The 13,522-nt window shown below is 44.1% G+C and overlaps 2 long non-coding RNA genes and 1 pseudogene across 2 annotated transcripts in view; 2 read left to right on the top strand and 1 right to left on the bottom strand.

Annotated features, from left to right (window-relative positions):
- The window catches only part of LOC132464753 (uncharacterized), a 48,050-nt gene that overhangs the window by 24,442 nt on the left and 10,086 nt on the right, over nt 1–13,522 (top strand). The window lies entirely within an intron of this gene.
- On the top strand, nt 8,791–9,330 carry LOC132464717 (uncharacterized). The gene is made up of 3 exons (XR_009527335.1): nt 8,791–8,963; nt 9,054–9,164; nt 9,240–9,330. It is a non-coding gene; the product is annotated as an uncharacterized LOC132464717 (long non-coding RNA).
- Nucleotides 9,333–11,343, bottom strand: LOC132464707 (putative nuclease HARBI1; annotated as a pseudogene).

Here is a 13,522-nt window from a genome sequence, read left to right as displayed (position 1 = left end):
CTACTCCTACTAACTATGACGTCAAATTGAGTAAGCGAGAACTTAGTAAGCGAGTTTAGGTAAGCGAGTAGTATCCGAATGTCTTCTACTTCCGGAAAGATTTTGAGTAAGCATCGCTAGCTTACTAGACGTACTAAACTGCCCCAGAATGCACTGCGTCTATTCAAAAGAACAGTGGAAGCAATGGCGCTAAACGGGGAGCCGCAGCAGCAGTGCTTTTAATAATTGTTTAACAATTGTTTTAGCATATCACCGCAAATCCTTAGGTTGAAGGTGTACTGTAACGTTAAATGTGACGTTTATATATTTATTTATAATGTTTATTAACGGCGCCCGGTCGGTAGGTTATTGACACGTCATTTGATTCACGTCATCTGAGGTGGTTAAGTAAGGACGGTCTTCTGAACGTCGATTACTCAAATGGATTACTCAATCATTATTTAAGGATTCGAGAAGTAAGCCAAATATTTAGTAGGTAGTAAGCAGTAAGCAAGTAGGCGGTTTCGAACACACCCCAGGATTGGGCTTCGCGGGGTTTGTTTACCGGCGTTGCTATGGTTACCGGTCCTGCGTGTTCCGACGGTTTATTAGGTATCTAATAAATCGCTGTCTAATCAATACTTCATTCAATGCCTCTTCCGTGGTCATTACAATATTATGAGTAGACTGCGTCGGGTTCTCGCTCTCCCTCTTGGTCTGCCATAACAGGTTCGAATATTAAGGGCTGCCTAATATTTGTTTGAATTTTGATTTATTTTTGTGTGTGTGTGTGTGTGTGTGTGTGTGTGTGTGTGTGTGTGTGTGTGTGTGTGTGATCACTGTCAGCCGTGTTTACATGGACACATCTGATCCGCATAGTTGTGGAAGAACAGCTCAATCGGAATAGAAAAGGATCATATAATACGCCTCAATCGGAATACAATTATCTGTTCGTAAATCTGTTCGTCTGCTATAATCGACATGCATACACTTATTCCGATTAGTTTGGGGTTTAACTTAGGAAAGCTGCAGTAGTTCGCATTTGGTCCACTCCGCACTCCAAACTTGACCGCTGTCAAGGACGGTGGATTTATTGCCCGATTCATGTCTTTGTTATCACTCCGTAGTAGTTACAGTAGTCCGGTAACATATCAACCCCAGCGTGTCCGGTTGCTAAGCGACGGTCATGGGTGACTATGGGTGACACGGGTGGGTTAATGTGTTCGCGTATCGTCGTGTCCGCGCGCTTCCGAGATAACTTTGCAAGAGTACTACTACTGCTAGTACTACGGCTACGGTTGATGTGTATAAGTGACTCAATTATACACACCTTTTCTATCAAATAATTTTTCAGACATTTTTTGGGTCTTAATTTATGTATGTGTTGGTCTTAAAAAGTCTTAAATTTGACTTTAAAAATGGTGCAAGAACCATGGAGGGGTTGTGCTTCCATCTCCTGCCCTTTGCCGCGTGTGCTCTCTTTCCTCCAGACGCTGATGGAAAGAGGGCTGGCCTTTAGCACGGTTAAGGCCCCGTTTACACGAAGGGAAAACGCAGATATTTTCACACGGTTTGGCCTCTCATTTACACGAAAACACAGTTTTTGTCACAGAAAACGATAATTTCTAAAAACTCCGGCCAAAGTGGAGATTTCTGAAAACGCCGGTTATGTGTCGTTGTGTCAACGGGTAGAAACAGGGTTTTAGGTTCTGAAACGTCACATTATGCGCCAGGAAATGCTTAACGTCATATGAGCGCCCTATGTTTACAGTTTGTTTGTTACAGGAAGACGCTGATGTTATTCGTTGTTGTTGATTCTGAGGATTCTGATTGGCTTACATGGCTTTATCCTTCTCCCTACACTGCCGCCCATAGGTTTGGCATAGTTATAATGTCCCAACGGCGTATTTATGCGTTTTGATGTAAACGACAACTTTTTTGAAAACGATGTTGTGTGCACAATGTTATTTTTGAAAACGGAGGGGGGGAAATATTTGTTTCTATAAATACCCTGCTACGTATAAACGTGGCCTAAGACGTACGCGGCTGCTGTTTCATCATGCCACGAAGGCTTCGGGGATAAAACTGTTTTCAGTCACCCCTTAATGAAGCGCTTCCTAAAAGGTGTGAGGAGAGAGAGACCCGTGACGCGCTCTCTCACTGGGATTTAACACTGGTGCTGCGCGCACTGGTTAAAGCCCCATTTGAGCCACTTAACCGGGTGCCCCTCAAGTTTGTGTCAGCCAAGACAGCTTTGCTGCTGGCCCTGACGTCAGCTAAGAGAGTGAGCGACCTGTCTGCACTCTCTGTAGCCCCTTCTTGTCTTAGAATACAAGGGGACGGCAGTTCGGCCATATTACGCCCAAACCCGGCTTTTACACCTAAGAGTATTACTAGCTCGTTCAGATCGAGAGCAATAACGCTTTCTCTCTCCCTCCTCATCAATCTGAGGAGGAGGCAACAGCCCATCTCTTGTGCCCCGTACGCGCGCTTGCCTGTTATGTGAAGCGCACGGAGGCCCTGCGCAAATCTCAACAGTTATTTGTGCATTACAGAGAACATTCCCAGGGCCTCCCCCTGACGAAACAACGGCTGTCACATTGGCTGTGTGATGCCATCACACAGGCTTATGTGTCAGCGGGGGCAGAGCCGCCTGAGACTATCAGAGCTCACTCGACCAGAGGAATACATCTCTCGCTCTGCAAAGAGGGATGCCTATGGAGGATATCTGCACAGCAGCCTCCTGGGCTTCCCCATGCTCTTTTATTAGGTTTTACCTAAGAGACATGTCGCACCTCTCTATGACACACTCAGTTCTTGGTGCTTTGTCAGAGTGAGTGTGATTGTGGGACTATTCCCCTCGCATATTAGACAACGTGAGGAGTCAAATATTCATGCTGAGAGCTCTTGTGTCTTATCAGACACATTGGAGCTGCTCGTTGATGACATGCCGTTAGACGCATGACGTCTGACGCATGATACTAGCGCGTATGTAGCTGTGTTTCTGGTGCTGATCGGGACCAATGAGGCATAGACTATCGTGCCTCGCCCTTTAGCCCAATAGCGATAGCCTTGAAAGGCGAAGCCTATACGACATAGAACGATAGTTACGTATTGTAACTCTAGATTCTATGAGTATAGGCGCAGCCTTTTAAGTGTCGGCCTCATTGTCCTATAACCCTTTAACTGCCTGCTCAACCGTTTGGTACAGCTCATTTTACGTCACAATATCTTATTGATAGGAATGTTTAACTTAATTCAATCTGATTGAGTCATCTCTACCATTCGGTTGAGGTATGTTATCCCAAAGACCGCCACTAGATGTCACTGTTTTTTCCAATAGTACGCCTTTTAAGTCTCACTCAAAACAGGAAATCCCAAACGAGAAAATAACTCCCAACATGTGGACGGCTTTTGGTTAAAATTTGAAAGGTAGGTACATTTTTTCAACATATTATAGTATAAGAAAGCTTACTGAACAGAATGTTGTTAAATTATTCCGCAAAATAAACTTTTACATTTTAAATATTTCTTTCTAAACTACATCAACCAAACGGTTGATTTGGCACTTTATGGTAGACATAGAAAAATTAAGCTAATCTAATTTATAATGAACAATGTTCTATGAAATCAAAACCTTTTATCTGTTATTGCTTTGAATACTAAACATTTAATGTTATTCCAACATAAATGTGCCGAAATAATTTCTTAATTAATTATGTAGTTTTGACACTTTCTGAGCTGAGTTGTCAAAATAAATGTGGTAAATATCTAAAAAGAAATCGGGAAAATTCTAACTATCACAACTATTTCCAATTTAACCAAATGAAAGATGCTGGTATACTAATGAATACCATTGAAGAATAATGTGGTTCGTTATTTCATTTTTTAAATTGTTTTTAAAATACTAGATGGATGCTAAGAGTTTCTACGGTGCAAGACAACGCACTCTCCTGGCCCTTGTACCAGAACATCCTGAAGATTCTGATGCTGATCTGAGTGATAATGATGACCTAATAGAGGATCCGGATTATCATCCCACACCAGCAGAAGTTGCTGGTGACAGTCCTTTTGAATCCCTGGAAGAAGAGGCTCCCTCAACAAGCAGCTCCACTACACAGCCGCCTCTCAAAAAAAGCAGAAAAGGAAAGAGCGCTGTTACGCGTGTGTGTTTTTCCCCTGCTGTTTGGTGTGCTGTTCCAGGTACCACCCTCCCCATCGGACTGATCAGACACACCTGCAGCCCCTCAGCAATCACGTGGATTGCTATAAAGCTGCAGGGATGAAAGCAGACGTGGCCAGTGGGCCAGATAGGCAAACAGAGTGGGGTCGCTGTCGGTCGAGAGTCGGAGCTACGTGGGCTCTTCGTCGTGGCATTGCTCCCTTAGTGGAGGGTTAGTGTTTGTTGCTCCCTCAGTGGAGGGTTAGTGTTGTTTGTTGCTCCCTCAGTGGAGGGTTAGTGTTGTTTGTTGCTCCCTCAGTGGAGGGATATTGTTAGTGGTTCTTTCTGTGTTAATATAGGACTCAGTTATGCAATAAATGGGATATTGGTTGAAATCCTGCTACACTCGTCTGTTCTTTAAACGCCCGGTATTATATTCATTGTTGCTCCCCCCCCTTCCCCCTGGACATCAACGGGGTGGGTCGTAACAAGCGCCCTAAAAACAGTTTCCTTGGAGGAGACGGGGGATACCCCTGACCCAAGTTCGCCCTCAGGTCCAAACAAAGGAAAAGAGATCATCTGGAAGCATGAAGACATTGAGGGATTTGAGGCTCCGGTTTCAAGATTTGAACCCCCTGAGGCTGTACAGACACCCTTCCAGTACTTCAAAAGGCTTTTCACTGATGAGATGATAAAACATATTGGCCATCATACCAATCTCTACTCCGCCCAAGAGTTGGGGGATCCCATCAAGACAAGCCCTGAAGAGATACAAGATTTCCTGGCAATCTTACTCTTCATGGGTGTTTTTACCTTCCCATCACTGGAGGACTACTGGCACTATGAGTCACGTTTCGACGTGATAGCTGTTATCATGCCAAAGAAGAGATTCCAGCTTTTACGCAGGTACATTCATTTCAATGACAATCATCAGTGGAATCAGAGTCCAGACCGATTCTACAAAATCCGTCCCCTCTTTGATATGCTTCGAGAGCAATGCCTTCTGATTCCATCCACTTACAAACACAGTGTGGATGAAGTCATGGTCGCATATAAAGGCACAAGGGCTGGCAGTCTTCGGCAATATATTGCAAACAAGCCAGATAAATGGGGCTTCAAGATGTTCTGCCGAGCCAGTTCATCTGGCATCATCCACGACCTGCTGATGTACCAAGGGGCATCCACATTTTTCAATGTTGTCCTCAGTGAGCAGGAGCAGACGCTACTTTTGGGAGCAAAAGTAGTAACAACGCTGTGCAAGACCATAGCACAGCCACGCCTTTCTGTCGTCTTCTGTGACAACTACTTCACCAGTTTTAACTTGGTCAGAGACCTGCACACATTGCTGGCTGTCAAGTGCATTGGCACCTTCCGACCAAACCGTATTGGTGGAGCTCCCTTGATGACAGACAAAGAACTGATGAAGAGAGGGCGTGGAGCATGTGATTACATGTCTGCTGACGGAGTGGTTGCAGTCAAATGGTTTGACAACAAATGTGTCAATCTTCTGAGCAACGCCTGTGGGATCATGCCTTTTTCAACGGTGAAACGGTGGAGCAAAGAGTCTAAGGCAAAGATTGCTGTCCCATGCCCGTCACTCATCCCTGCCTACAATGAGCATATGGGAGGGATTGATCTGTCCGACATGCTTGTGCACCTGTACAAGACCCCAGCCAAGTCAAGGAGATGGTACTTTCCCCTCTTCGGATACATCCTTGACTTGTGCATCGCCAATTCGTGGCTGGTCTACAAAAGGGACTGTGGCCTACTGAACGAGAAACCCTTGTGTCTAAAAAGGTTTCGCCTGGCAGTCGCCCACAGTCTGATCAAAGTCAACAAGTATGCAACCAAAGTTGGCCGACCATCATTCAGCTCTCCCCCACCAGAGAATCAAAAATACACCCCACGACCCTCACGACCAAAACCCCAACCAGATGTGCGCTATGACAACATGGGACATTGGCCACTTCACAGTGACAAGCGGGGGCGATGCAACCTCTGTCCGAAGGGTGTGTCAAGATGGAAATGTCAGAAATGCAATGTTTTCCTGTGTTTGTCTGCAAACCAGGAATGCTTTGCAGCATACCACCAGAAGTAAAGTGGATCTAAAAGCATTGGTGCTGTTACACTGATGCTTTGTGTTGTTGAAATGTGTTTGTCTTTTGCAATGTGTTGTACAACTGTTTTTGCATTGTTTTCCAATTGGAAAGTGGATCTAATGCTCAAAGAGCATGGTGCTGTTGCATTGGTGCTGTTGCCCCACCACAGAGATCAGTTGTGTTGAGATAAAGAATATCAAAAGTGTAATGTGTCCTTGTGTTTTCCAATGTTTCCCAGCTTTTGCATTGTTCTCTAATGTTTAATTGCAAACCAGCTTAGTATTCAACTAGGAATGTGCATTTTTCGCCCCAAAAATAATTGTGCTGTTGGACCACCACACAATGAAAGTGTGATGAGATATGTTAGAGGGGCAATTTTTCTCCTGTGTTTTGCAATACTGACAATATAAAAAAAACTGGATCCAATGGTAAAATATTTGACTTTTTCTACTATTTGACGGAGTTCCGGTACTTCGACCATTAAGTGACATCTCAACCGTTTGGTAGAGGCCGATATTTAAAAAAATATGGGTCCTGTTGAATTATTTTATTGATTCTGATTATAATCAACCCAAGGGAATACAAAATGCAAAAAAAATATTTTTCCATAGCAGCTTTCTTGGTGCGGCAGTTAAAGGGTTAAATAGCTGAAGAAAAGCTGTTTATTGGGAGCAGAACGTCCGTCGGCGCCCGACTATATTTGCGAAATGCGGACGTCGTCAAGGCACGCCGCACGCGGACGTAATTGAGGCCCACGCTGTTGGTGGGCGGGGATTACAAATTTTTCAGTGCTACGGCTCACGCCTAGGGATAACCCAATAGCGATAGCCTTAAAAGGCTGCGCCTATACTCATAGAATCTAGAGTTACGATACGTAACTCGATCTTTGCCAGGTAGGCCTCCATGCTGTAGCCTGCCTCACTCTTCTCCGGCAGGTGAAGCAAACAGAGATTCCTTCTCCAGTGCCCTATACCACGAAGCTCGCTGAACATACCCAGGCTTTCTTAGGAAAACCTGGCTCGACAGAGCCGTAACTCGCAATCAGAGTTAAGTGGTACCACGAAGCTCACTTTTGATTCAATTAGTTGAACCAGGTTTTCCGCTTTAGGTTCAATGCGCGTTCACATAAAAGGGGCGTTTCTCGCGTCATTTGACTCACTTCTGCAAAATGGATCGAGCAAGAGCGGTGTATTTCACTCAAGACGAGCAATGCATAATTATGAATTCGTACGAGGAATTTAAACAGCAAATTACAGCCAAGGGGAACACGGTTGCCCATAATAAGGCTAGGGTTGCGTGCTGGCAAAAAATAGCCGACTGTGTTAATGCGTAAGTGAAAAGATTCTGCATATTGTCTAAAAAATATCATGCAGGCCTATCATCATGCCTTTTACCCCCATAGATGTGGTGCCAGCACGCACCTACGAACATGGGCCCAAGTGAAAAATAAATATAAAAACATAATTCAATGTGGTAAGTTGTAAGCATCCATTTTAATAATTTCAGGTGAATCTAGCCTATGATTTGCATTGGCCTAGGCTCCAACCTTTAATATCATGTTGATTACCTGTAGCAAATAAAAAGAAAACAAAAATTAATACGACTGGGAGGGGGACCGCTCCACCGCCCTTCACCATCTCGGAGGAGTTGGCTCTCGCCAACAACAAAGGTCGGCCAATGATGGTAGGAGTGGATGGGGGGATGTCGTCTGACCCCACTGCCTCGACATCGAACCCGTTTGTAACGAGTATGTATTCATATATTGGCAATGGACATAAATAATTGTCTTGCTAATCAAATGTGAAATGATTGAGTGTAAATTAATCGTGTCATTTTTAGTTCAAGGTACAAACATTGTTTTGGAGAAGCCGCCGACAATTAATCTCCAATCAGAGGTATATAACTATCAAAGCAGTGTCAGGTATTCTTCTAAATGTTTAATTTTTTTGAAAGAATGTCCTATAATAGGTGTCACTGATTCTTGCAGGAAACACTGTCGGCCTGTGACTCCAGGGCGACTATGGAGGTGATTTTTCGTAACAATTCTCACAGCTATAATATGAATTTGTAGATTAAAAAATGCCTAGGCCTAATTGAGTCACTGACATAGCGGTTATGTAAGGGATAATGGACAACACGGCACTTGACTAACCAAGGTTAATGTACTGTGGCATCTCGCCACGGAGACCTCGGCCTGGACGGGCCCGGGGTACTGTAAAGGACTGGGTATACCACCCCCACCCACCAGCCGGCGACGGAGAGCAGCCCTTTCGGCTCCCCAATCAGGGTGATTGGGGGACACCTGGCCGAAAGCTGAGGAGCCATTTTAAAAGGAGGCACAGCACAGCACGGGTCGGGAGCAGGAAGGAAGGGCTCGTGGCAGCGAGAGAGCCTAGAGGCCCACGGAGGCCCTAGAGACTGCGTCTCCTTCATTGTTTGACTGAAATAAGTTGATTGTTAATAAATGCCTGCCATGGCTCAAAACCCTATGCCAAGCGAGTTTTGTCCGTGGAACCCGGTCCAACCGAGGACCGGGATACCACAGTACGTTGAACGTGGGGCCATCTTTGAACTTTCTAAAGAGCCATCGCAATGGGGAAACTCAACCGAGTAGTGCTGTAACTGTTTCACATGACTCATTTATTCTATAGAGGGAAATGGCATTGGATGAGCCATCCACCTCAACCTCAACCTTCTCAAGGCCTTCTCGAGGGACAGACAAGGTTTTTATTTAGGTTATTCCTTTTGTAAGGTGCGCCACAAGGCTTTGACCATGGTAACTGAATTACGATTGTAACCCATAATTCCTTTAGATTGGAACAGACACTATAAGGGCGCTGTACAAGCGCAACTTGGAGCTGGACAACGACATCAAAGTCTTGGTGAAAAAAAAATTGAAGATCGAGATCCAGCTCCTCGAGAGGGTAGGCTATTTTTAGATTTTCTTTGGTGAAGCTCGACTGACTACTGAAATAATGTTATTTTTCCTACTTTCACAGCAACTGCATGGCGATGCGACGGCTAATAAATAAAATAATTGAACAAGAGCAAATGTTTTTCCGTCCATTGTATTTATTGAACAAAAGTCACAATGAATGACACATTAACATTCATACCAAATGTAGCCTACTTAATAAGCAAAAACTAGACCAAGTGTTTTAGAGAGTTTCACCCAGTGTGTGGGTTGAATATGACATTTACGGAACACCACAGATTAGGGAATTGTAAACAGGCAGGACCCTTTAAGTGTAATTGAATGTATAGTAAGTGAAACTAAACGAAAATAATTTCTGATATGTTGACATTCTGTGGGCAAGACCTTGGAAAATCGAAATGGGAAAAAAAAAGGCTCCAAAAGAGAACGAGCGTCCATTTGGAATAATTCCGTTAAATAAATCGCGTAATTAACGCGTTGACTTGCCCAGCCCTAAAAAAACAAAAAAACAAACGCATCCTTCCAAGAGGGAAACGAAACAAAACAAAAAAACTGGTTAGTGATGAACCGTCTGACCGCCGTTCCTGTGGGATGATCCACCGTGATGGGGTCCACCACATCATCTGCCACCAATGGCACATGTGGGGCTCTCTCTTTGCGAATTGTTGCAATATTGTGGAGCACCACACATGCCGTGATAATTTGGCTTCCTCTCTCCGGCTTGACCCTCAAACCACGGAGGCAGTTCCAGCGAGCCTTGATATTTCCAAAGGTGATCTCGATCCTCACCCGGCATGTGCTTAAGGCCCTGTTGAACCGTGCCTCCGATTCACTCTGTGGGTCGCCGTATGGTGTCATTAAGAACGGCATGCAGGCATACCCTCTGTCCCCAACAAGAATTCCATCATAACGGCCTATCAGAAAGAAAAATGTGATCAGTGCCTCTATTTACAGTTAGTGATCTTGTGTATTGCGCCACACCTTCCTGAAACTGTCGGCAAAGACTTGACTCCCGAAAAATACGGGAGTCATGGACCGAGCCAGGCCATTTCGCATCCACACTGGTAACCATGACTTGATGGTCACAAGTCATCTGAAAACGGCATTTCTGTTACAATAGTTGGGCCATTATGAAGCATATAACAGTTTTAGTAGGCTACCTGCATGCAATTTCACTACCCATATGATAGGTCTATAGCCCAATAGGCCTACTTTACCTGCACATTCATGCTATGGGTTGACTTTCTGTTCACAAAGTCAGCCTCATGTTCCCCTAAAGGTCCAGTGATGGGGACATGCGTACAGTCAATTGCTCCAGTCAGTTTGGGGAATCCTAAAGGGATTATGTGGAATGTTACAAATGCAAACGTGTACACACTGGGCATTATTCCGTAACCTTGTGAATAAGTCCTATTCCATATGGCATAAGAATTGGGACATTTTAAGCTACACATAAATGCACATCACTTGGGAGACGAATATCCCGCACGCAGAAATTCAAGACTGACGCGCTACCTCCACTCAGGAGCTTTTATTTTACCTGAAAGTGTGTAAAAATCCTTCCTTGACAATTTGACTTGGCAAGAAGCTGGGAAACGCCACGAACCTATGGAGCAAAATATTGAGCGCAGCTACAACCTTGTGTATGGCACGGCACACCGTATTTTTGCCAATACGTTCTGCATCACCAACTGCATGTAAATATGTGCCCGTGGCAAAGAATCGCAGGGAAACACAGACACACTGCTTCTTTGTGTCGCATTGCCTACATACGGTCCAACAAGGTCGATCAGATAACGAATACCCTCTGATGAGAATCTGTATCTCTCAAAGAATTGTCAAAAAATGCCAAGGGATCAGTTCTGTCCTGAAAAACCCTGTCTCCGGAGAGACGCCTGTACGATACGTGTGCCGAGGTCCACGGTAACACCCAAAAATGGTGACGCCATTGTCGGAGGAGGGGCTAGGAAGCTGTGCACGCCGATTTAAGTAGCCGATCTCCGGCTAGACTAAGCCGAAAAACTGCTCCCGACCAGGTTTGGTTGCGAGCATAAGTCACCAGGGTGATACAGCGACGCTAAAAGAGATTGACTTTCGTGGTACAACTAACCCAGGCTTGGAGCTCAACATACTTCGCTAACCCTCTAAGCGAGCATCGTGGTATACCCCCCTGGATTGGTTCTCCAGATTGTCTATAGTGATCATGGCCTCCTAATTTATTATCCAAGGCTTTGATGACCAACTCTTGCGCTTCCAGCTTGTTGGATTGTTCAAGTAAGTTGGCCTCATTTAGATCCAGCCACGCACCAATCGAGGTAACCGAAGTGTTTAAATTGGCCATCTTTTTTGACAAAGAATCCAATTTGTCTAGTTTGCTGGTTAAGTTGGCATTTGATGCTACCAGCGTATCTAATGTCGCTTGGATTTTCTCCACTGTCTGTTTGGAGCGTGTTTTAGGCGGCATGTACAGATGCTGGAATTGTTTGTTTGTTGTTTTTTTGTCAACTCGCAAAAGTTTTGACTAAACTCTATCCCAAATGGCGAACGGCGATATAAAATCCACTTTTTGAGGTAAAGGAGCAGTGTTATTTCATTGTCAAAAGGCGATTAAGGTTATATGATAAATTTTTTCTCCCCAGGTAGTAGGACACGCACGTCTCACTCGCTGCCGTCGGCCATCTTCTCTCAATTTTTTTGCAAAGACGCAAATGTTGATAACTTACATAGTTTTTGCTAGCTTGATCCCTCATTGCAGTTGAATCAGGGTGGTCAGACGATTCAAAGTCTGCCGGGGACTTCTGTTGTTTTCCAGAAATTTTTCTGTAGAAAATAAAAATCATTACAATTAGATGTTAACGCTGGTATACATACAGCCCCAGAAAATGCAGTATTTGTTCATTTAACCTTCAGTTTCACTTTTTTTTCTCAAACAGCTGTTCCGATCAGCTGGTCGGCTCGTGAGCCAAACGGCCCCAACAGAGACAGTCAGTCTAAACATAGATGATCGCTAGGCTAGCTATTATTCAAAGTCAAAAATCCAAATTATGAAATAAAGGTCTTTCTGCCTCTCTGTCTGTGCAGTGGTTTACATTATAAAAATGTTTCGCTTTGCGCCGGCGGCTTGGCCCCCTCAATAACTGCTTGCAGTTCTAGTTATTATTATTTTTATTATTACGTAGGCTGGTATTGACATTTAAGATACGAAAAGAAACATGTTTTCCCCAAATAACTACATTTTGGCACATATCATGGCTGAGTTGATCAAACGTAATACATTTAACTAAATTATCAGCTCTCCCTGTGTATTTTAATGAAATATTATAATCTATATATATTATATAATTTATATATATTATAATCTATGTATATATATTATAATCAATATATAATATAGATAACGTTATTCTACACGTGGGTTTTACACCACTCTGTCAGTAGGCGGAGTCAAACGTTTAGCTCTGCCCACATTTAGCCCACTCGCAATCTTGAAAAGATTTTTACGGCCATCGCAATCGACACAGGCATTGCACACACCGCAGTGAGATGCCCAGGTAAGATGTTAAGAAAATTATCGTTGGAGTGTTCCTGCCCCAAGTGTGTTCGCACATGGCCAGATCTACACTGCCTTTAGCACAGGCAAGTAAGTTTCATTAATTAATTAATCAAGCGCGCCATCAGAGGGCGCTGCCACACAAATTGTACCGAGGAAGAAAATTGTACCACTACGTAATCCATTCCAAACCTACCTGGCAACGGATGACCGCGTCGAACTATGACGTAGGACGGTTCACGAACATTCTCGCTCGTTCATTGAGCGTTGAGTGGCCAGGAGTTCTTACACATTTAGAATGGGTTGTTGAGGGCAGCTGTCTCCCAACAACCCAAAAGCCTTTGTTAAGCAAATGGTAATCTACAGATTGAAGTTCCTTAAGATGTCATTGTAGTCGGCTGCCGTTGTATTCCCTGTGCACGAGGGCTACTGCATCGGCTGATCACCACAGCAGTGGGCACTACAGAAGCGCCAGGTGCCATTCAGGCTTACATGGGGATCAGATATGATCCGGTTAAAGTGGACAAAACATCTCCTGAGGGGCCCGACCCTATCCAGATGTAATATGTAGAATAGTCAACACCTATACTATTCTAGTAGTAGCGCCTGTATGTAAGATAATTAATATCCCGGATTTACTTGAATAACAAATTATTAAACAACCAATTATGTTTGTTATTGCGTAGTATTGTTTGCTTGTGAGTGCAACCTGTTGTTTCTGTATCACTGCACTGACAATGGGACTGTTGATTTTCTTTGAGACAGTTGTTTACAGGTTTCCTGTTGCTAACACGACG

Source organism: Gadus macrocephalus, chromosome 1 (genome assembly GCF_031168955.1).
Source record: "Gadus macrocephalus chromosome 1, ASM3116895v1".
Lineage (NCBI taxonomy): Eukaryota > Metazoa > Chordata > Actinopteri > Gadiformes > Gadidae > Gadus > Gadus macrocephalus.
This window is presented reverse-complemented; position numbering and strand designations above follow the sequence as displayed.